This window comes from Tympanuchus pallidicinctus, unplaced genomic scaffold (genome assembly GCF_026119805.1).
Source record: "Tympanuchus pallidicinctus isolate F22 unplaced genomic scaffold, pur_lepc_1.0 scaffold30, whole genome shotgun sequence".
NCBI lineage: Eukaryota > Metazoa > Chordata > Aves > Galliformes > Phasianidae > Tympanuchus > Tympanuchus pallidicinctus.
Genome location: NW_026294748.1, coordinates 5,525,130 through 5,548,486, shown reverse-complemented (window position 1 = coordinate 5,548,486; position 23,357 = coordinate 5,525,130). Strand labels below are relative to the sequence as shown.

The 23,357-nt window shown below is 48.0% G+C and overlaps 1 long non-coding RNA gene across 3 annotated transcripts; it reads right to left on the bottom strand.

Moving 5' to 3' along the window:
• Window positions 1–15,650: 15,650 nt before the first annotated feature.
• On the bottom strand, window positions 15,651–22,837 carry LOC128087536 (uncharacterized). 3 transcript variants are annotated; one of them, XR_008209889.1, is made up of 4 exons: window positions 22,720–22,834; window positions 18,835–18,957; window positions 18,339–18,468; window positions 15,651–16,052 (listed from the first exon to the last, which is right to left on the bottom strand). It is a non-coding gene; the product is annotated as an uncharacterized LOC128087536 (long non-coding RNA). The 3 variants fall into 3 exon arrangements; XR_008209890.1 differs by lacking the exon at window positions 15,651–16,052 and adding an exon at window positions 16,218–17,122 and having other exon boundaries at window positions 18,835–20,924; window positions 22,720–22,837; XR_008209888.1 differs by lacking the exon at window positions 15,651–16,052 and adding an exon at window positions 16,218–17,122 and having other exon boundaries at window positions 22,720–22,829.
• Between the last annotated feature and the right edge of the window lie 520 nt (window positions 22,838–23,357).

Sequence of the window (23,357 nt, the reverse complement as noted above, 5' to 3'; positions counted from 1 at the left end):
GATTTAAAACATTTCCGAATAATCCTATTAGCAGAGAGAGGAAACAGGGCTCCTCAAATGACAGATTTATTTTTTTTTCCCCCTTAACTCCAGGTCTGCAGAAGATTAAACACACCAGATGAAGCAGATCCACTTCAGGGTGCCTGTTGTGAATGCAGTACTCTAGAAGTGCGTCTGGGAGGTGGGATCTTGCCAGTCACCCAGCTGGATATGGGATGAATATGACAGCCACTTCCATGCACCATGTGCCGCGATGATGCTTTGACCCAATGCCAAAAGCCTATGAAAAGAGAAAATGACTTTTCCTATAAGAGGAGAGATGCTGAGACCAGAGGTTTTGGGATGCAGATCCTCAGTTCCATGACTCGAATTTTGCTTGGATCATATTTCATTAACTTAGTGATATTTTGGAGATGTAGGCACATGGGAAACACGTACCCAGAGATTTCTTCATCTTCCTTTTGGAATTATATCAATGGAAACCTGCTGGACATTTCCCACTAAATGAACTTTGAAGATGAGAGACCAAATGCTTTGAAGGCATTAAAAACATTTTGCATTCAGAAGATCAACGCTTTGTCCCTCGAATCCTGAAAATGAACATTTGAACAGCATCAAATGCTGAGCTTCAAATGTCTGAAGCTCAGCCCCGGGTCAATGGGTACATTTTCTCTCTGCCAAGTGGTCATTAATTTCAAGCATACAGCTTATTGCTGTAGAGGACTACAGAAGGAAATGTGCCATCCGTGGGGCTGGGGATACGTGTTGGTTCCTGTGTGGTAAAGCTCCTTGTTCCTTGCCCTGAGAGATCCTGAGCACCACTTTATAGCAATGGGAGTTGCTGAGTGCTGGCAGAGCTGCTCCAGGTCAGCAGAAAACACGTCCTCTTTATGACTGCCTCCAAGTTTATTGCGTATGGGCTCTGATGATGGAAGTGCCTGGTTTTACAAGTGGTGGGATACAAAAAAAAAAAGAAACAGCTCCAGTAAAATCATTTAAAGTGCTTTTAAATATGCTTAAAATACTTCCCTGCCAAGGCACGTGTGGCTGTTGCTGGAAAGCTTTGGGTTCAACAGGGCTGCAAGCCGCCTTGGGCACCGCTTCTCCTAACACACACGGTTCTGATCTGGCAAAAACAAGTTTTAGCAGTGAGCAATGTGTAATATAAAACAGGCGGAGCAGGCAGAGTGTGGGAATTGTGCTCCTGCCAGCCTTGGCAAGCCAGGCTTAGAAATTAGGACATTGTTTGGGAGATATTTTGGGCATGTGCAAGGTGCACAAGAGAAACGTGCAGCCAAAGAGGCCCTCACCCACAACCGTATGCACGTTTTTCCCCCAGAAGCTGGTATCTGTGGATGGGGTGGGTGATGAATAACAGCTCTGCACTATTCAATCCTTTAGGCTTACTGAACTGCAGGAATTTGGCAGTGCCAGCCCCAAAATGCCTGGATAATGCACTCGGTCCTTTTCCTCTTCCCTTTCCCATGCCCTCACCAGCAGCTGTGGGTCTGCAGAGCCCCAGGAGGCACTGGCATGGGGGGCAGCAAGTTGGGTGTTTGGGGTAAAATCTCCCCCAACAGAATGAATAAAAGCAGCAATTCTTCTGCAGCACTGTGACCCATGGCCACAAAGCAGCAGCTCTCCCCCTCCCTGCCAGGTGACAATGAGTGGCAGCGATGCTCCTTAGCATCCATCACCCGCCCCGTCCCCACGCGCTGCCAACCGCTTTGTACCGCACCAATAGAACAGGTTTCCGAATTTGGCAGAGCCTGTGGCTGTTATCGGAAGGCAGGTCATAAATTAAAGGCTCTCTTACACATCTATTTCATTTATTTTTTTTACTCCAGAATTAAAAATTCCAGCAATAGTAGCGATCTGCCCCAAACCATCGCTCCCTGTGGCATTGCTCAGGAGAGCATCCAGGGAGCAGCGATGTCTGATCACTGAATGCTGTGCTTTGGCAGTGAATATCTACAGCAGGATCAAACTCCTCCTGATTTCCTACCACCCCAAGCCCCCACCATTACCTGCTACTCAGGAATCTGCTCCAGTTCAGATAGAAGAAAAAGCCATAAACCCAAAAGCCACTAATATTTGTCGTTTGCATTTCAGTACAAAGCAACCACCACAGCAAAAGATGTGCTGTCAGAAGATCCTACAAGCTGCAAGTTGTTACCTGGATATATTGATTTAAAGTACCTGTCGCTTTTGATTTTTGAAAGTGTGTTTGATTGCTGTCAGCTTTATAGGATTATGGCTTTAATTGGATGCCTGTGTTTTACTGGATATAAGTGAAATTTATGGCTGTGCTACCTGCGGTGTGAGAAGCAGCCCTGTGTCATCCTCCCCTCCTGGAGGAGGGGGGAGAGGCAAAATAAAGCATGGGGCAGAGCCTGTTGGGGACATCCATCTTCAAACAGCTCCACGGCGGCGCAGTGACGTTATGGAACATGCAAGGCAAAATTAAGGGCTGCAGGAGTTCGCGCTACTTGTGAGTTCAATCCAAGGCTGTCGCTAATTGTGTGATTACGCATCATTTTCGGAGGTGCTGATCTGCATATGCCATATTTGCATAATGCTAATGTTGGCGGTGTTTTTATGAGGGCTGTGATGGGACTCGGGATGGGCGAGGTGCTGCACCTGGAAGTGATGGAAGCAGAGGAGGCCCACAGTAAAATAGGACAGCAGTGAAAAGTTGGTAACAAATCTCACAGATCTTGCAGGGCTGATCCTTCCCTTCAAATTCAGCTTCGCTCCATCCACATTTGTATGGTTTCCTGCCTTGCAACAAATCCTGTATGGTCTGCCCTGGCACCCGGAGGTAAATCTGCCTTCCCTGCTGAGCTGTCAGTGCTTTGCAGTGGATCCTGATGTGCCACAGCTTTTCCTCACCCTAAAAAAGACATTTTTCAGAAAAGAATGGTCCGGGTCGTCCCTTTTATAGGGCATTAATGCATGGACTCGCTGCTGGTCCCAGCCTTGAGCTAGCAGTGAGATATTTCCATTGCAGAGGCCCAAGGCAAACCTGCAGAGCACAGCATCATCTTCAAAGCTTTTAGTGACCAAAAAAAATCTTCAAAGAGGCGCATCCTCCCATTACAGCGTGGTTCTGCAGCTGTATCCCCACCTGAGAACCATCTCTTTTCCTAAAACATTCTGGGGATTCTTTTTCTCCCTTACCTTTCTCATCCATTTCTCCTCTGTGTAATACTGAATTTCCTGCTGCCTTCTCCCTGCCCTGCTAGGTCACTGCTGCAGCCTTGCTTTGCTCTGGCACCAGCACTGCATACTGGGCTCTGCTGACCTCCTAGGAGCCTTTGCAGGCAGACAGACAGTGTGGTGTGAAGCAGAGCTGCTCTCTCTCCTTGCCATCTTCTTGCTTCTTCCCAGCCTCAATTTTTCTTGCTCACTTTTTGATGGAAAGTCTTTTCCTGATGGATAGTGCCAAGTCAATCCTTCCCCAGTTCCTGCTGTCTTCAGCAGGGGAGAAGAAAAAAACCTTTTCTTTTCTCTCTCCCTCTTCCATCACCTGAGTTTCCCAATCACTCACGTCACGATATCGCCCATCACCAGGCCTGCAGGATCTTTAATGAGCAAAGCCAATAAAGACAAACCCATCCTTCCTGAGCAGATGCTAACTGTCCTTTTTTTTTCCATCACTGCTTGCCTTTTTTTTAATTTTTATTTTTTTTTTTTAAGAAGTCACCAGGACTGTTCAAAATAGGTGGAAAAAAACACTACACAGCTTTGATCTGTTCATGGTTCGGCTGGCTGCTGTGCCCCACTGCCTCCCATATTGCTCCTGTAAGGGAAACCAGAGCTGCTGCTGCAGCCCGGGGAGGCTTGGCTGCTGCTCCACACTCATCACCTACCGTTTCTCTTCCTTTCTTTTGGTGAAACGAGCCCAGAGCCTGCCCAGGGCTTCATCTGTTCTCTGCAGGAGAAGGGCTCTTTATTCGGGCACTCAGGCTGCTTATGCCTGCAGCACTGGCAGCTGGGGGGGTCCAGGAGGGTCTGTAAGTCCGAGCTGATGGCACGAATCCCTGCTAGGACTCCTTTGGCTCCAGGGTCCCTTAAAGCATCCATTAGCTCCTCGTTAATTAAAAGTCAAGCGTGCACGTGCACGCACGAAGTGCAGCTGTGTGCATCCAGGAGCCACGCCTGTGAGAGCTTTTCTCCAGCAGGAGCTACAAGGCTCTCATGGAGACCCTCCCTCCACACTACGCAGTGCAGTGGGTGCAAAACATAAGAAGAACATTGTGGTGGCGGCTAGAAAATCACTGGAGCAGCCAGCCCTGCCTCCTGCCCTGTGCAGCTGCCTCCCTCATCCATCAGCCCTCTTTTATCCCAGCCCAGCCCCAGCACTTTCTGCACGCATGAAAAAGCAGTGAGGAACATTACACACTACTTCCTGCTGGACTTGAGGACAATGCAAGGTGTAAATGGTGGAGGGAACATCTGTGTGATGGGGAACAATGCTGGGATGGCTGGGATCTGGTAGGACCAGGCAGGATGGCTCTGACAGGGCTCTGAGAACACTCACTGCTGGTGTGGACTGGGTGCCCAGCTGCCCTGGGTGCTGGTGGGGCAGGGAGATGTTGGGCAGGTGGCTCCTACAGCACTTTGCTCCCATCTGAATCCATCAGCTTCAGCAGACAACCTGTCTGTTGGTTCAGATGCTTCTCCCAGTTCCACTGGAATGTGCTTTACTTTTCGAAACGGGCCATAAAAACGTTCAAATGCCCATTGAAAAGAGCTGCAAATCAGATCATTCACATTCAGCAGCACTTTACAACTTGTGTGTACGGGGTCTGTTTTAAAATAATCATTAGTTATAAAATCCTATGGACAGAAGAGGTGATTATTAAACCCAGCACAGATCAGCCCACCAGCTGGCAGGAGCTGGCACAGCTCTGCAGGGAGCAAACCCAAATTCACATGAGGACTATCGTGCCATTGCTGCAGGAGGGAGAGCACGGAGGGATGGAGCATCGGGAGGACCACAGCTCTTCACTCAATGAGAGTGACTGAGTGGGCACCCAGAAGTCTGAAATCAGCTGAAATGAGGTAACCATACATGGGAGTATGGTTACTTTGGAGCTTTCCCTTAGAGTTGATACATTGATTTAGTGGCAGATGCATCCGGAGAGGATCTGCTTCGGGTCCTGGAAGAAGTGAATGCAGCTCAGGTGTCTCCACCTGAACCACATCAAGCTGCTCCATCACTCCCCCTCAGCTCACCATGGAGCAGCAGCATGTTTGGAAGTCTGTATCTGTGCCATGTTCAGGGCTACTGATGAGCAACTACAGCAATGTGCTCACAAATGTACGTAGGGGCTCGTTAAGCAGAATTAAATCCAGAGCAGGGCTGCACCAGCTCCAAAATCATTGCACAGAGAGCTGAGATTCAACAGCCTCTGGGTCTGTGAGCTGCTGCTTCTCAGTTTGTTGTAAGCACTGTGGTCAATATTTAGGTCGCCTTTGGCTCTCTTAAACCCAGATTGCATTGGCAAGCTGGCCTCCTGCTTCTCTGCTATTGATCCTCCATGACCCAGCTGGGAAGAGCAGGATGCAGCCTCCCAGCCAGCTGCTGCTGGTGCTGCCTGCCTCCGTGCGTTGCTTTTCCACCCTCACCTGCTGCTCTGCAAGGAATCGAGGGGAAGGATGAGCACCTGCTGCCCTCTTCCCATGGAATGTCAGTGATAACTGAGTGATTGCAGGCTGGAAGTGGTGTCAGCGAGCACAGAAGCAGGACTGGAGCAAGGAGTGTGTGAATGATGATGGGATGGGGTGGGATAACTGCCCTCAGGGATGCTGGAGGGCAGAGCGAGGGATTTTCCCACATGCAAACAAGCTTTGAGAGTGCTATCAGGGATGCTGCCACGTGTTTCTTCCACCCTTCAAAACAGTTCTCCAGCAGATCCTCAGCACTATGCCCCACTGCCTTTGGGCTGCCCACCTGCTCTCATGTCCATGATGCAAACCCTGTGCAGAACCTGCTGTGCGCTCAAACACCAGCCATGCTAGCGAGGCTGACACCAGTACATGCAGAATGAACTGGAATATGTCTGCTGTTTATCCTTCCATAAAGGTCAAGTGACAGCAGATGACACCCAGTGGGTGATCTATACATCTCTGAGTTCATCAATTGGCAAGGAGGATGTCTCAGAGGTTATAAATACGTACTTATGCATGCAGTATAAGCCCAACATGTAGTGGCAATTAGGATCTAGAAGAGCTGGCAGGGTATTTTAAAACAGGGAGAGGGAACAGTGTACATGTGCAGGTTCTCATATGTATTTATGTGCGTGCGTTCCCACCAATCTCCCTGAGATATAACAAATTGATCCCTGCGGTTTAAGGAACGCGATTCCTGAATTGCAGACACAAATTTAAGTCCTTTCAATCTCCCGTGTTTGTCCTCAGCTCGGGGAGGCGGAGGGAGCTCTGTGACTCCATAAAGTTGCAGGAGCTGATGTGCCATGTCGGATCCGGCCCCGAGCCACCTCATCTGTCTCAGTGGCAGCGAGCAGCCTGCGGGGCTTCAGATTTATCCTCTGGTTTTGGCAGGCAATGAGCCTGGCTGCATCAGTCAGCCCACCTCAGCACCACGGAGTGTCCTGGGGCAGAATGCTCCAGAGATGAGCGGGGAAAGAGTGAAACCTCCTGAATTTGCCCATCCGACCACTATTAAAATCTTCCATCCCTATGATAATGTTGCCTAGTGACTTGTTTTCCTCCTAATTGCTACTTGGATGGCAGCAGATCCTTCCATCAGGTTATCCAGCAAGATGCTGGGTGTTTTCCTGTGAGGCTACAATTAATTCAGGAACCACTGCAGTCTATGAATAGTTAAAACCATCTTCCCACATGATGTTGCCTGGCACTTCTCTGTGCTGATTCATGTCTCTCAGCTCATCACCCAAGGATGGTACCCACCTGGGTTTGTTCCCTTGGAATTCTCTCAAATTCCATTTCACTTGCATGATGTAAATATTTTTCAAGCCAGAAAAACCTGTTGCTCCAAAGCATCTTGTCTTTCTTACATGAAATGAGCTGAGTAAATACAGTTTCTAAGGTGCCACTCTTCCTATCAAAGGCCTTTAACTTCTCTCCCTTGCTTCTTACAAGAGATATAAGAACTGGTTGGTGGATACAGAATTCAGGATGGCATAAGGTGGCCCTATAGGACCATATAGGTTATGATCCAAAAGGGAATTCAGCTTTGGAAGTGATGTTTACAGCTCAAAATGGAAAGAGGGGCTGCTTGCCCGGAGGATGTGGGGAGAAGCCCAGGTTCTTCTGTGGTAGTGATGGGTTGGGGCTGAACTTGGTGATCTTAGTGGTCTTTTCCAGTCTTAGTGACTGTATGATTCTGTGATTCCTTAGAGGTCAAAATCCCCCCACCCCAACCCCTCCTGCGCCCAATGCAAATCGCAGTGAGCTTTGCCTTCCAGGTGCCTCAAATCAAGAGGCTCCTTTAGAAATGAGCATTGCTCAATTTACAGCCCTTCATTTGCTGCTCTGCGTGACACTTCAAGCCTTGTTTCAGGATACCTATGCAGCTCTGGCAACCATCTGTCGAAGTTCGATAGGCATAGCACCGTGGTCCTCAAGCATCTCCCCTCCAGCTATCCACCCCCAGATCCCCCGGAGAGGTGGGACATTGACGTGTTCCCCACGTCTGGGATTTTGAGAGATGCAGCTCCTGCTCGTGGATCAGCCCCTGCTCAGCATCCCAAGTGCTGAAGGTGGTGATTTACCAGCAGAGCAGGGTGGGACCCGGCTGGCTCACGCTGCTGCAACAGCTCTCTCAACGTGCCGAGTTGCACACACAAAGGCAACCCGCAGCAGGCATCGCGGGAGCTGTCTGCCAGAGCGTCTGGAAGCTCTTACTAATCAAAGCAACATTGATTACACCGAGTTTTGCAAAGGTTTCATTGCAGGGATGATGCAGAGAGCCTTTCAAAGAGGCAGGCTGTCAATCAGAGGATGGGGGATGTTAAACCGAGGCCAGAGATCCCGCAATATTTTTCTAGATTAGAGATTAACACGCTCCTAATTAATTTTGATGCTGCGTAATATGATAAAGTTGTGGCTTTTTTGTGATGCTGGGCTAGCTCATAATCCAATCTTTAATTATTATCTTTCCCTTTCAAAAAATATAGAAAAAGGCCTATTATGGTTTAATGCCAGTTGGACGGCGGCCGCTGGGAAGCCGAGGGCTTTCTACATCGATGGAAGCTGTAAATTTCAGGTCTTTCTTTTCATTTAATGAGCTGGATGGTCTGAAGCAGCCAAATGGCTCAGGTTGGGAGCTGTAACAGCTCCTGGAGGAGGACGATCATGGCTTTCCTGTCCCAGGCCCCAGCACGGGTAGCAGCAATGAGGGGTGGAGACCTGATGTAGCCGTGCCCATGGGCAGTGCCAGGTGGGGAACAGCCACACAACAGCATCCAAGGGCTGGCTGGGAGTGATGCTTTAAAGTGCTCCATCTTCTTTATTTATTAAAAAGGAGACAGAGAGGTGACTTGATTACCATGGCTAAGTACCTTCACAGGGAGAAAATACCAGGTACTGAAGGGCTCTTTAAGCCGTTGGAGAACAGCAGAATGGGAACAAATGATTTGAAGGCAGAGACAGACAGAAGTTAAACGACAAATGGCCTTTCACTATCAATCGCTCTCTTTTTTTCTTTTTTTCCTTCCAAAACATCGGGGATGCAATTTGGATCCTCAAATGGGATACATTTGGATAAACTACTGGGGAATGTGGGGACTTCAACATCTTTGCAGCAAAAAGGGGTTCTCTGGGGAGCACAAGTGTTTGTGCCCAGCACAAAATGCCAAGAGCTGCAGTTTTGCATTGGGTGCCCTGGGATTTGGAGCGCAGGCAAACAAGCCTGAGGACCCCAAAGCTACGCTCACACACTTTCCAAAACGATGCAATGAGCAGTTTTCCCATTCTGGCAATCTCAATGGCCGCCAGATATTTATCTTTATTTACTACCAAAGGCATCAGCAAAGCTTTGGCTTTGCTTTCTCTCTGCAAACAAACAAACAACAACAACAACAAAAAAGGCACATTTGCTTTGAGGGAAACTTCTTAACAGTCATGAGCTGTCCGAGAGCCGCTTCAGATGGCGGCTGAATAGTCTATCGCCCTCCTTTCAGAGCTCGGTCTTCTGGGTACGCATTTGTTTGCTTTTGTTTTGTGCTCAAATAAAGTTGTAGCTTTGTTCTCGCCTTTCCAAACGCCCTTTAGTATTCTCGGTGAAAAGTCTGGAAATAATGCTGGCAGCTTCTGCGAGCCTGATGGGAGCGAGCACCGATCAGACGGGCGATTCTCTGGCATTTTTTATTTACTAACAACAGGCTCTTATCTCGAGCTGTGCCCAGCTCTGGAAAAACTGCTCTCCAGCCCTCCGTCCCCCCGCGTCGGAGCTGTGATTTGTGTAACCGGCTGCGCCGTAATCACCTGCCTTGATCAGAGCTTCATCCCACTTTGCTTCCACCCGGCTGGATTTTTTGACTTGATAAATTGGATGGGGATTTTGGTGGGATCTCAGGGCCTTCCAGGCTGCTCGTTGCTTGGCTGAACTTTGTCAAACATGGGGTTGCAATGCATCTGGCACAGAGATGGGGGTGTGATGAGTTGGAGGGAGCCTGGAAGGCGTGACGGGTCCAGGTGCTGCCCTCTGTCCTGGGCGTGATGTGAGGAGGCATCAGGGCTCCCCAGCCAGAAAAAAAGACTTCTCTGACCTTCGCTTCTCTGCTCAGTGGCCAGGAACTGCTGCTGGAGGCCCAGCGCTGGGTGTGATGGACCGTGGGTCTGATCTGATAGCGTCGCTCGGATGCTCTTATGTGGCTGAGTTATGGATGTGCTGCTAATGGTGCAGCTGTACTTTGCCTCTCCTTCTATAAAAGCGCTCCATCTAAATTCTAATCTTTATCTCTTCCCTATAACCTACACACACTTACATGCATCTGTTGTATCTAAATATTTATTTGTAACACACCGGCAAAGGTCTTTTACCTGCTTATTTACTCTACTTTGAAGTATTGATCTATAATTACCCGTGAGTATCTTGCCTGTAAACATTTCCCTGCGTATGTACTTATAAATACCACTTACCTCTAAACATTACCCCGCATTTTCACCTGTAAATATACCTTGCCAGGAAGGACCATGGCAAACTTCTTAAATCAGACAAATGAGAGCCTCACACCAGAACATTGTGTGCAAGGCGGAGCAGAGCAGAGCTGTGCACAAAGGTTGGGCTCTGTGCTGAAAATTCGAGACCCATATTGTAGTTTCCATCCATCCCCTGGAGAGACAGAAGCCGATGCTAATTTTTTCAGTGGTTGACCTTAAACTTCACTTCTGTCATTCAGCATGTCGTCAGGCGTAATTACTGAGTGCAGCAATAACAGGGAGCTGTTGATAACGATATTAATATGCTGCAGCTTTTGTCCTGCAGAACAATAAGTGTTTATGTACATTAAAGTAGTACATGGATGAGATTGCATCCCCGGAATACAGGTTGGAGAAAGCATCCCATACACAATTTGGAAGGGAATTTCTGCATGAGGGAGCCAAGTAAAACACCAGGCACTGGGGCATCCTTAATGATGACCTAGGACTGATGCTAGATAAACTCCAGCTTTCATCCAGAAGGGATAATTCATCAGTTAGGTATTCAATGCTAAACCCCTTTTCTTCATATCCATCTGGCAGCTTTTTCCCAAGAGGTGGCCGGTGCCAAATGCTTCGAGGATGCTGGAGGAGATGAGCAACCTTTAGAAAGGACACTGGGATCAGAGGGGTTGAGGAGGACCACAGCTTTTCATCAGCACCTTGCCCCAGTTTGGACTTTACCCTTTGGGAAGATATTTAGCTTTGGAAACAAAAAGGATCTGGGGATGCAAAGGCTTGCCTTCTCTCCCACAGGCCTCTTCTTTTCTGATCTGACAAGTCCATGGGGAGATCTGCCTGAAGAGCAGCCCTGAGGCCACGAAGAAACGTGCAGCAGGTTCCTGATGTTCACCTTCAGGAGTGAGATAGGCTTCTCTTTAAGGTGATTTGAGGAAACAGCCTGGCTGGAGGCGTTTGGAGGCCAAGACTGGGCTTCAGGTGTGCATCTGCCTTGCAAGGGACTTCCCCAGCCCACATCCACTGCATCTGAGATATTATGGGAAAGGCATTTTCTTTAACCAAGGAGTGGTTTTCTAGAGAAATCTCGGAGGTATATCCCATACAAACAGCTCTTCTCCAGTGAAACAGGACTCGTCTCTCCCGCAGCTCTGGTGCCCACAGTGGGTGCTCTCACCTCGCCCCATACATCGCTCCCTGCTGTGGTGCTGGTTTCTGAACTGAAAAAAAAATAGGGGAAAAAGAGAAAATGTGGGTTTCCATGGAGACAACTGTTCTGCTCAAAATCTGAGGGCAGGCAAGCGCTGTATCTCATATTTTGATGCAGATGCTTGGGTTTAACTTCAGGGGAAAGGTTGGCTGAGGCTGGTGGCTTAGACCTGAGCACTTTGGAGAGGCATTTTTGTAGGACTCTGGTGTTTTCAGTCAAAGACAGGGGAAAACTCACTTCAACCCTCTAAAAAGTGATTTTCCAAGGAAATGTGGGGATGGTGTAACTCTCTGGGTGAATAACCCACACCGCTTGGCTCAGGGTGTCTATAATGCAGAGCCATGTGGAGGACCCAGCCTATGTGCAGCATCTCCATTTGCCAAGAGGGAGAAGACAAGTTTCCTCTCCTTATTGTAAAGCACTTGAGGAGTCAGAGTTGCTTTGACACATCCAGGAGAACTGGGATGAAGGTAAAAGTGGGGGAAAAAACCTTGCGCCACACTATGCTTTTGCTTTCTACACATCTGCTCTTTAGGCGGAGACTTCACAAGCTTGGTAATGATGTGTTGGGTTCTTCAGAGTGGCTCATGAGCTCTCCATACACTGGGCCCTAATTGATTAGCTTTTCAAGGTCTTGATTGCAGCAGCTTTAAGGAATTGTGGGCGGTGAGGAGCAGGAGGTGACAGGAAATGTTAGAACTTCATTTGGAGAGCTGGGCTAATGATTTGTGCGCAGGCAAAAATCAGAATTAATTCTCAGGAAAGAAATCCCACTTTGATGAAAGTGAGATATCAAACCTGCTAATGACATGTCAGACCAGGTGGTGAGGAGCTGCTGCTCAAGCTTTAACCGTTCGCAGGACTTAAAGCAACGCAGTGTATGATATAACACCAAGCCTTGAAGCTCATTTCCAAACATCTCCTTGGTGTCTTCTGAGAACTTTGCTGTAGGAAATGTGGACAAGTTGCCACCAAAACATCAGTAAAGGAGTGAAACACCTACAGAGCATGGGCTACTTCATTAATTTTGGAAAAGGATCTTATATTGGGCAGGGGGACAGTAGAGAGAGAAGGTGGAGGAGGTATTTGGTGGGAGAGCCAAAGATGGAGAAGGACAAGAAAAGGACTACACCCCCTGCTTCTGTACGTCCACATAGTGGCCCGCACTAACAGCTGGGTATACAAATATACAACCCCCAACTCACTGAGCCCTGGTGTATGGGACCACTGCTTTTCCCCGGTATATTTTGTTGCTTTTCAATAGAAATCCAAGTGGGAAATTCCCCGTTCACCTGAGGACTCTCTCCTCCCCTCCCCAGGGAGAAGTACTTGCAGGAAGATTTTCCCATGGCAGTGGTCCTGAGCACCGACCGGAGAGAGGCAGCTCCTGAACTACCCACACACTGGGAATGCGAATGCTTTGTTTCAATAACATTTAACAGCGATTGCCTCGGCAACCTCTGGCCTGCTGTGATTAAATATTAATATGCTTCTAGTCCATGCTCTTACTCTGTTTTTCTCTCTGCTTTCTAAATGAAGCTGCGCACTCTTGGCCTTTCCTCAGAGCACAGGGTTGGTTTGGGTGGGGTGAGGGAAGGAACCTGGGTTAAACCTGGTGGAGGTGGGTGATCAGGAGGTTTTCCAGACTGAGCTGGAAAACAGCAGAGAGGTGGCTCAGGAGTCTGTCTTTCCCACTCTTCTCTTTTTTTGAGTTTGTGCAGGGTGGAAATGGGTCAGACACTGCTGTGGATGGGTGCCCTTTGGTGTGGATGGGTGTCCCTTGACATGGGATGGGAGTCCTTTGGTACAGGATGGGTGTCCTTTATTATGGAATGGGAATCCTTCAGTGTTGGATGGGCAAGGCTTTGCCAGCATCTCCTTGGACCAACTGTTCTTCTGTTCCTTGAATCTTCCCTGGAGGGAACAGCAAGTCAGAGGAAGGACTTGACCAGAAGTTTTGGGGCTCTCTGTATTTTCTTTATAAGGAGACTCCACTTGAGGGCAACTTATCCCAAATTGTTTTTAATAAGGATTAGATGAATCATGTGTTGAAGATATCTCCATCTAAAGGCAGATCAGAGGAATTCCATCCCAAACACCCACTGACTTCAGCAGGACTGAGTCGTTTCAGCCCCCTGGAGAAACCAGTGCCTTCATCTATTTGCTTCAAGTACCGAGATAGATTGGTGGCATTAAAAGAAAAACACTTCTTGGATGCCATTACTGACCCTGGCTCACCCAAGCTCTCCAGGCACTCCAAACTTTGCTCTGAGCCTTGTAGCAAAAAAAAAACCAACAACAAAAACTGGAGCTAGGCTACAAAGTTGCTGAACTCGGGGGAATTTAATAACACGCAGCCACCAGCAAAGCGATTAAGTGCCAGGCCCTAATTCTGTAAGTGCCTCACTGCTGGTTTTGCTGGGTGCCTTGCAGCACAATATAACTAATCTGCCGTGCAGCTGCGAGCGCTGATGGGCCGGGAGCGTTATCACATGGCAGCCTTGTTGAAACAGTAATGATGGAATGAACTGCTGTGGGTTTTCTAATGCTGATAGCAGGGATGAGGGCAGTGGGTTGGTGGGCAGCTTGGTGTATGCCACTGGGAGGGCTGAAGGGAGCTGCTCTGTATCTGGGAGTGGGCTGGGGAGAGGGAAAGGGGAGATGTTCTAGGGCAAGAGGAGGAGGAAGGCAGAGGAAGGGTTGAGTCTGGCTGGAGCAGGTCCAAACTTCTGCTCCTTTTCTACCCTATGGCTTCACCTTCATGTTTTGATTTTTGGACCAGAATGAGCTCTATTTCCCCTAAAATTTCATATATAAGATAATAATAATAATAATAAAAAACTCCACTAAACCAAACCTTTTGCTCTGGACATTGCAACGTTCCTGCTGCTCAGCACTGCTTTATGGAGACATTTCCTCTTCTCATGAAAACTCTGGATCTGTTTGCTCCGGGGCTGCCTCAGGGCTTTGCCTGCTCCCTTTGGTCCCTGGGCTCTGTTGGCGTCAGGACACAGAGCCCGTCAGGCTCCCTGACTGGCAGCGATGCTTCCCACTGCCCCTCTCTCCCTCTCAGCAGCAGATCTGCTTGACCTTTAGATGTGAGGTCTTCAGAAATCAGCCAGGCTGATCCAGAATTTAATGCTGATTGAGGTGGTAAGGCAGCAGGCTGGGGCAGTTCGGAGCTCACACTGGCGAAAGCTTTCAAATGAACTTCCCAATCACAGTCTTATTTAATCCACGGGGATCATCCATTGTAGGTTTAATGGACTGAAGTGTGCGAGCAGTGGTGTCTCGCTGCTATAGCAGCTTTGGCTAAAACCTGAGCAGCTCGGCAGCACCATGCACCGAGCACTGCATCCCAGGGGATGTGCACTGCAGCACGGTGCATCCTGCCCTGGGTAACCCAGCCAGCATTACGGTCCAGCATCCCTACATCTCTTCTTTGCAGAAATGAATCTAATCTAACAGCGAGGTGAGAGCAAAACCTGCAATTCCTTGGGGGAAACTGAGGCATTGTAGCAAACCATTCCATGGAAGGCTGTGGTTGAGTTTCTAGGAGAGCACTAATCCTTTTCAGAGCACTCTGGTGCCATGCAAAAAGGCTCTGCTCCACCCATCCACATACAGGAGGAGGTGGATGGTCTCTGTAGTCCCCCTTGAGAACTCCCTCTCTTGCAACAGCCAAGTTGTTCATGTTCCAAAGAAATAATAATAAAAAAAAAGGACAACAAAATACATCCACCCCAAACAAACATGTTGATTAGTGTAATCAGCTCTAATGAGGAAAGGGAAGCCAAATTCAACACTTCATGGTGGTGTTTGGGTTGGCTTATGGCAGGCAACCCTTGCTCTGCAATCCTGCTGTGTGCCACTGTGTTCAGGGGGCAGTAGGGATGGAATGGAATGGGAGCACACAGCCCTCAGCCCCACTGGTGTGGGGTTCCTATTGAGCTCTATTTTCCTCCTGAGCCCTCTTTGTGGAAAGGCAATGGAGGGTGAGTCGCTGACTCTCAGCACTCAATCTGAAACAAAAGGCAATGATTTATAATTTGTTGCTATTGTGCTGCTTCACAGAACTGTCATTGCAAGCCAGCCGAGGCAATTGGGCCTTTGGACTAGGAGACAGAACTGCTTTTCCTTCTATTTACCCAATAAATAATAATAATAATAATAGCCATAATAGCAATAATAAAACCCATCTATCTCCCCCCCTCCCCTCCCATATGCATTGTGGCAAGCCCAACTTTCAGCCTCAGTTTATTTATTGGTTGGATTCGGGCTGGTTGACTTTAACATGCGCTGTCACCAAACAAATACCCCTGTGACATTCCAGGTATTAAAATCATCTTTCATGGATTCAGATCTTACAGGAGGAGCCATTGGAGCAGCAACAACTGGGCCTGGAGGCTCAGTGTTACATTTTCCCCCTCCAGTGAATTACAATAGATTTGCATTCTCACTCAAAACTTAACTGGGGCTACCAAGGCTGGATCAAGCACTGGGCCATAAGAATCAGAGGGTTACATCCACCTTTGCAGCAGAAGCATCCATTCATCCTTTGTATAACCCTGAACACAAGGTTGTAGCATTCATTCAGGCAGGAGCCAACAAACCATCAGCAGCACAGTTGGCCCAAAGAGCATCATCAGCCTTAACAGGGTCTGGAGGTGTCAGAGTCAGGTTCCTTACTCTTAAAGCAGGAATAACACGTGAAATGAACTTGAAAACAAAACAGATCTCCTCTCTTAATAAATAAATAATAATAGCAATAAAAAACTACTAAGAAAGTTGGCTCTCCTGACTCCTCTGTCACTGAATTTTTTTATTTCTCTTTTTGTTCCCCCCGGAGAAATCATTTGAGGGACGGCTGCTGTCTCTCCTGCTGCTCCACTGCTCCTGTGAACAGCCAGACAGCTTTCACACAGCTCCTTTAATGGCCCAGCAACACAGATAGCGAATAAACCTAATGGGGAGCAGCAGCATTGGCTTCCCAGCTGATGCCGTGCTCCCAGACGGAGCCCGGCTGACATTACAAGATGGTTTCTTCCAATGCATCCATCTGCCTGGGGGAATGATGGTCAGGAGTCATTGCTGCTGGCAAAACTGCATATTTATTACAGGAGATGAATATATGCACTTGTGCATAGTGAGGCATGCCCTGTCCCCATGGGGACGTCAGAGAGATAGGGCTGCTCAGCAGAGGAGAAGGGGAGAGAATGGACACGTGAAGTTGTTTGGGATCCCGGTGGGACTTTGCTTCATGCAGGGTTTAATCAGAGCCTGGCAAACAGTTTTCCTAAGGGTTGGTGGGACAAGCTGAAAGAAAAGGGCCAGAATGGTGTCATTTCAAAGCAAGTGGGCAAAACGTAATCATACGCTGGAAGGACTAATCCCGGATTATCATCAGGGGTTGGAAGGGATAAACCATATCTAAGCACACAGCTTTCATCCCATGGGGCTGTGCAGCAATCACATACGGCCCCATGGAGATGCAGCCACCCCAGGGGTGTGAGTGGGGAGGGGACAGCACTGCCAAGGACAGGGAGAGCTGGGGTCCCTCACTGGGGGAAATGCCTTTTCTGCCCTTCACCGTTCAGGTCCTCCCCAGGGGTCAGCATCTGCTTGCTCAGTGCTCATCCCTAGGGATGGATAGTGCTGTGGGTGCCTTGCAGAGGTGTCCTCCCCTCTCCTGTGGCTGTAGGCTGCCCGGTGCTGCGCTTCTCCTCCAAGTTTTCTCTCCTTATCTCTTTGGTTCCTCTCCTGAAGTACAAATTGACCTCTCAGAATTTTCTCCTTTAATGCCCTTGTTCTCGAATGTTAATAACTGGTCAGTGACAGGCTGATTAAGCCTTCCTTCCTCCCTTATTTAGATTGGTGTCACTGCACCGGCTCTAACGGAGCCGTAAAGAACATTAACACCCAGTCGACACTGACAGGGCAAACTATTCCCTGGAAATTGATAAGGGCTTTTTCTGGAAACGAATTTGGCGCTGGCAAAACAAACGGATGACTTGAGTTCCATCCATCTCCCTTCCTTTAATAACTTTCATTTGTTTGGCACTATCTCCAGCACCGATTAATGTAACAAATGCTTTTTCTCCCAGCGGGGGGTTCTGCAGGAGTTTCAAGTCGACTGGTTCAACTTTTCTCCCCTTGCTTTTACCTCTTGGTGTGTGGGTGATGCTCTCCTTCTCCTCTGAGCATGGCTGAGTGGTCAAACTGTGCCACTGCCTGCAGAAAACCAGTTTTTTTCTCGTAGCAGCATGTTTGCATCTACATCTGGTATCATCTAGATATCCACATCTGAATCTTCTTTATCTGTATTTATATCTGTGTATATATCTATGTCTGTCTGTATTGATATCTGTATTATCACATTCACACCAATACTACATATATTCATATCCACGTGAATTTGATCTATATCCTTATCATTGACATATCATCTATATCCCAATCGTTCCCTATTAGAATCCATCCAATTTATCTACACCCATACCTACACTTACTCCTACTCCTATGCCATTCCCATCTATATCATCCATATCCATACCACCTATATGACAATGCTCTTCAAAAACCAGCTGGGAAGTACCCAGTATCTGCCCTTGTCTATGACATGGGTAGCAGGAGCCAAAGCTGCCAAATCTGGCATCAATTGCTTTTCCCCTTGAAGCAGAGTGCATCCAGGAGCCCTGTTTGGGGAAGCAGGAGCTCAGAAGTTCTTCTGGGGCTGCCATGAGGGGAGGAAGGGCAAAAGCATCATAGAATATCCCTCAATCTGGGGCTAGTGGGCATCCACCTCTGCTACCACATTTTTTTTTCTTGAATTATGGCTCTGATAGCCAGAAAAATATTTCACTTTCTCCTCCTTGGAAACCGAAAAGGTTTTTTCTGAAACCACACTGCCAGAGCAAACCCAAAGCTCCTACCAAGCAGCTCTCCCCAGAGAGATGAGGCACTCCCATGGGCTTACCTTATTCCACAAAAATCTTTGCATGAACTATTAGAAATGCTCCCTCAATGGCAAATCAGGTCTTGGGGGTGGAAGCGTCCACGGCCTGATACACACATCTACCCTTCCTTACCCTCTGTGGGTGGGAGTGCTGCAAAAGGAAGAGGTTTGGGAAAAGATGCAGATGATGGAGCTTTTATCCACCAAAAGCCAGTGGCACACGAAGCATTGAGTGCACAAAGTGCAACCCCACAACCCTTGCAAAGGCACAGCCTGATCCTTCCCTGGGATAGGTATGAGACACAAGCCTGGTGGTTTTAATTACCACCAGCATAGAAAGGAGAGGGATTTCTTTTACAGTTGGATGAGTGCTGCATGGGGCAGCAGTGAGTTTTTCTTCTTAATGGCTGCATCCCACTGCTTGGATATAATCTCTTCTCCAGCGAGAAACGCGTGTCACCTGAAAGCACACACAGCAACATGCTGGCATTCAGCTTCAGGTCGGCTGCACTCTGACCTTGCTAAATCCAGATGGGATTCTGACTCCTCCTTTGGGCAAATATGAGGTTTTTCTCCTGCTAATGCAGCTGCAGCCCCACTGCAGTGTTTTAAAACACGCGTGCCCCTCACCAAGCAGCAGCTGCAATATAGAAAGAATAAGTGCAAATGGGAGGAGAGAGGATAAACTTGGTGCTACAGTTGAAAAAATAAAAGGAGGTAAGTGTCTGTATAAGTGGCTTTTCATAAGAGAGAATAAACCCTAGGCTTCAGGCAGCTGTCAGTGCTTTGCAATAGGGGCAGGGGACTTCAATCCCACTTGGACATGAACCCCCAGCGGTGGGGTGAGTGCCTGCATGGGTCTGGAAAGTGGAAACCTCTCCTGAGGAGAGATGAAACCTAACCACGAGTGCTTGTGGTTCTCCAGCACAAAGAAACTGGGTGCTTGATCTCTCGCCCCCATTCCTGAGCCACTGCTTTATTTGCTGTGGCAGAAGGGCCTTGCTCATTCTTTGCTGATACTTTGGCACTCAGTCGCATGTAGAAACAAATGCAAAACTGAGGCAAGGGTGCAGGGGCAGCTTCAGACTTGTTTGGATTTTGCTGTACATCGGGAGGCATCCAGCTCCATCCCTGTCACTTTATTAGAATGGTACAATAAGAAATCCATCCTCCCATTTGCTTTCTCAGCACTGGCTGCCCCTGGAGCAGCAGGAAGGTGGGGGCTGCACACCCAGGCAGCACTGCCCTCTCTGCCAACACCAGGGGGATATGGAAATTCATGCCAGAAAACCCCACAGCATGAAGTAAAGCTTTGAATCTCCACTGCCAAATGAAGAAAACTCTATTTTGATGCAACTAAATAATCACAACTCCAATCTTCATCCTTTGTAAAAATCAAGTAATTGCTCCAAATAGGGATGATTTAGAGCCAAAAATCCTAAGAGAAGCAACAAGTGCAGTTTTGAGCCCATAGCTTTGCTTGTGTCTCTGTGAGGAGTTCTATTATGAGAAACAAGCTCAGTATTGACCTCAGTGCAGAGCTGCACAGGGACCAGTGCTGCTGTGCTCCTCTGATTTCTCATCCATGGCAATGAGACCATGCTGAGTTTGAGGGCAAGGAAACCTCAGCTTGTATCAGAAGATACGAGCAAGAGGACCTACATCACAAGGAAAACAAAAATCAATGAAGAAACATGGAGATCCAAGTCACAGTTCCTCCTCCAACTGTTCTGAGGGCAAATTTTCACCTCTTGGTGCCACAAATGCCAAATGGGGGATTGCTGTGGCTGATAAGTTTTAGTACAAGACATTCATGTATGAATCAGGACTCCAAATAACTTCTGTCCAGGTTGAAGAGAAACCTTCCTGCTCCATTCAGCCCTTGTGCCCCCCGCTTTGGTGTCAGCAGCTGTGAATGCCTGTTCTGAGCTCCAGTTCCTTCACATCTGCAGACAGCAGATGTTATATCTGCTATACCCTCATGTCCAGAAACAGAAGAGTTAATACCATTAGATAAACAATGCAAACGGGAGATTTCCACATTTTTTTTCTAGCTCAGATCTAAGTAGAAACCTTCCCTGTTTCTTTCCTCCTGAACTGCAGCCTGCAAATTCTCCTTCCACTCTTCCTGGTACCAATAACTCATAGCAGGTAGTAGGAGATGGGATCTGGATTTGATTACTGATCTGATTTAGTCTGTCAACCTGTGTCTCCGTGCAGAGATTGCAAGTCTTTCATGGACAATCTGCCATGGAAGAGAGGAGCTTAAGGAATGATTTATTCTGTAACAACAGCAATAACAATAACTGAGCTGCTGAATGTGGGCAGCATCCAGCACGGGTGTGCCGACATCACTCCTCTGCTGTAACACAGCAATAGCAGAAGATGCAATTCAAAGGGGAGGAATCTGAATTTCAGCCAGAGGCCAAATGCCTCCAGCATCTTCTTTTGGTGTAAAGAAAGGATATGGACATTATTCCTCTGCTGTGATGGTTCAACCTGTAATCGGGGTAAGGTATGTTGGGAAAGCAGAGTTTGAGGCTGTGCTCCACTGCAGGTTTTCACTGCAACCTCTGCCAAGTCAGTTATCTTCTCCCTTTGCTGTCCCTGCAATGAGAACAGCCGTGTGTCACCTTGCAAGGATCACTGAATGATCTGGAGGCTGTTCAGGATTCAAAGAAACAAGTATGGTGAAGAGATAGCAAACAGGCTGTGCACCAAAGCAAGCATTGCCTCTGTGCGTCAGTCATGGGAACAGGCTGCAATCAGATGGCAAAAATCTCATTCTTTTACCATTCATATGTGAACTTGTTCTGTTATTCAGGGAAGAGTGTGTCTCACCTGAGAAGTCTCGAGGATGCCACATACTGATTAAGTGCTAAGAGAAGCTCCTAAAAGGTCATTCAGCACTGCCTGGAAAGGCAGTGAGTCAGCAAATGCATCGCATCCCATTGCTCTGCCAGCATGGAGTGACAGCATGGGGACCCCCATGATGGGCTCTGTGGGTGTCCCCTACCCTAAGTCATATCACCAAGGTCTTCAGTAGCATCAGAGATGACTCCCAAAGAATTTCTGAAGATCCTGGAAGTCTCAGTGAACCTTATCTCCAAAATTCTTGTTCCCAAGCAGCAACACTTCTCATCACTTTATCTGAACGCATGCCAGCCGAGATATTATCACATTGCATTTGTTACAGCCTCACTACCCACTCAGAAGAAGATGAGCATCTTTTTGTGTATCACAGCCAAATCCTTTCTTCCTCCTCCTCATGGAGACACATCCCCCACCAACTCCACTTCTTATGGTCCAACTTCTTTCCACTATCAACTCCTAGAGACATTTGCATCCCCAAGCAGCAAGAGATGCAGCCACCAGATCTCTCCCTCTACACTCACATCACCACATTATCTTTTAGATTAATTAAGCTCAGCATTCAGGTGGACCACTGCAGTGAAGCTCACTGTCTCCTGGGCATTTATTTGCAGCTGTGTTTGCCTGAGAGTCAAGTCCAGAAGAGTTCCTTGACTCCAGCTATCGCCCACACCTCTGCTCCACTGAAGAGACCTCTGCTGGGAGGAAAGTTAAGGAAGCTTCTTTGCTCAGATACAGGTGATGAGAGGTCTTGGTTTCTTTGTACCCACGCAGTTGCTATGCCTCAGTTTGCAAATCAAGCCTCAGAAAGAAGCTTAAATATTTCCATTCTCAAGTGAAGGACAACCTTCACCCACCTTGGTGTCAAGGAGATTTAACTCAACCCCAGATGATCCCAACCCACTTCACTCCCTGTAGTCAAGGAGATTCTTTCCTCTGGAGGAGCTGCATCTCAGGTGCACTTGAGCTTCTCACAGAGAAGGGCTGTGGGAGCTGTGCTCATGGGTGTAAGTGAGAATCCAGCTAACGAAGTGCCCTGAGCATTGTGAGCTCTGGGTTATTGCATTCCTTCTGCCCAGAGCTCTGCATCTTGCAGGTGACACCAAGGATAAGCATAATTCCTTGCCATACCAAGTGTTAGGGGCACACACATAGTGTTAGGGGCACATCATAGTGTTAGGGGCACACACAGTGTTGGGGGCACACAGCTGCGTTCCACTACTAACCCAAAGAGCTTCTGGAGCACATTTCTGATGAAATTTAGGGAATTACTCTGACAGTGGGATTACTTCAACTGGCTGAAGAGGAAGAAAAAGTCCCTCAGACTTCTCCTGCCAAAGGGCTTGTTTTCCTTTTTCTTCAAAGGGCCAACCAGAAGTTTAATTAATTGGCAAGCCCATAAATAACACTGTAAACTGATGGAAAGTGCGGGAATGACAGCAGAGTAGCAAAGTCCTGGGCTGCAGCAAGTGAGGACATGTTCAAATGCAACAACTGTGGGCACAAAAATACAAAAAAAGAAACTGCTTACCTTCAAAAAGCCTCAGGTATGCAGGGACCTCCAGCAAGACCCCTCCTCTCCACTGCCAGCCCTTAAATGAGGGCTGGGAAGAGGTGGATCCTGGCTCCATCCCTTCCATCACTCAGTGCATTGCATGCACCTGAGCTGCCCTGGGTTGGCCCTGCCTTCCTACCAGGTGCTTCATCACTGCTTCAGGCTGTGACTCAGCATTGCTACTACACCATATCCAAACACTTGACCTCTCTGCCTAGTAGGCAGTGCAGTCCCTGGGGGGTTCATGATGCTGTGTTTCTGCTTGCTGCCCTCTCCAGCTCTGCACCCCCTGCCTGCTGGGTCCCCTCCTTCTGCTTCAGCCACGGCTTCAGCTGTACATCCTTCAGCTGTTCCCCATCTCAACATGAATTATATATTTTTCTTGCTGGGTTGCAGAAAATGAAAGAAAGTAAAAAAGAACAAAAAAAAAAGCAGTTTTATTTTTCCAAAAATGCACATTTTCTCTTTTGTCTCCAACTGAATAGCAGTCCTTCCGTTAAGTGCAGCTGTCTGCGTGCCCTGCTGCACACAGCGTTTGTTTGCCTGTCCCACCTGTATTAATGGGCTGCACTGTGGTCTCACTGCAAACCTTCTGCAGGGGCTCTCACCTCTCC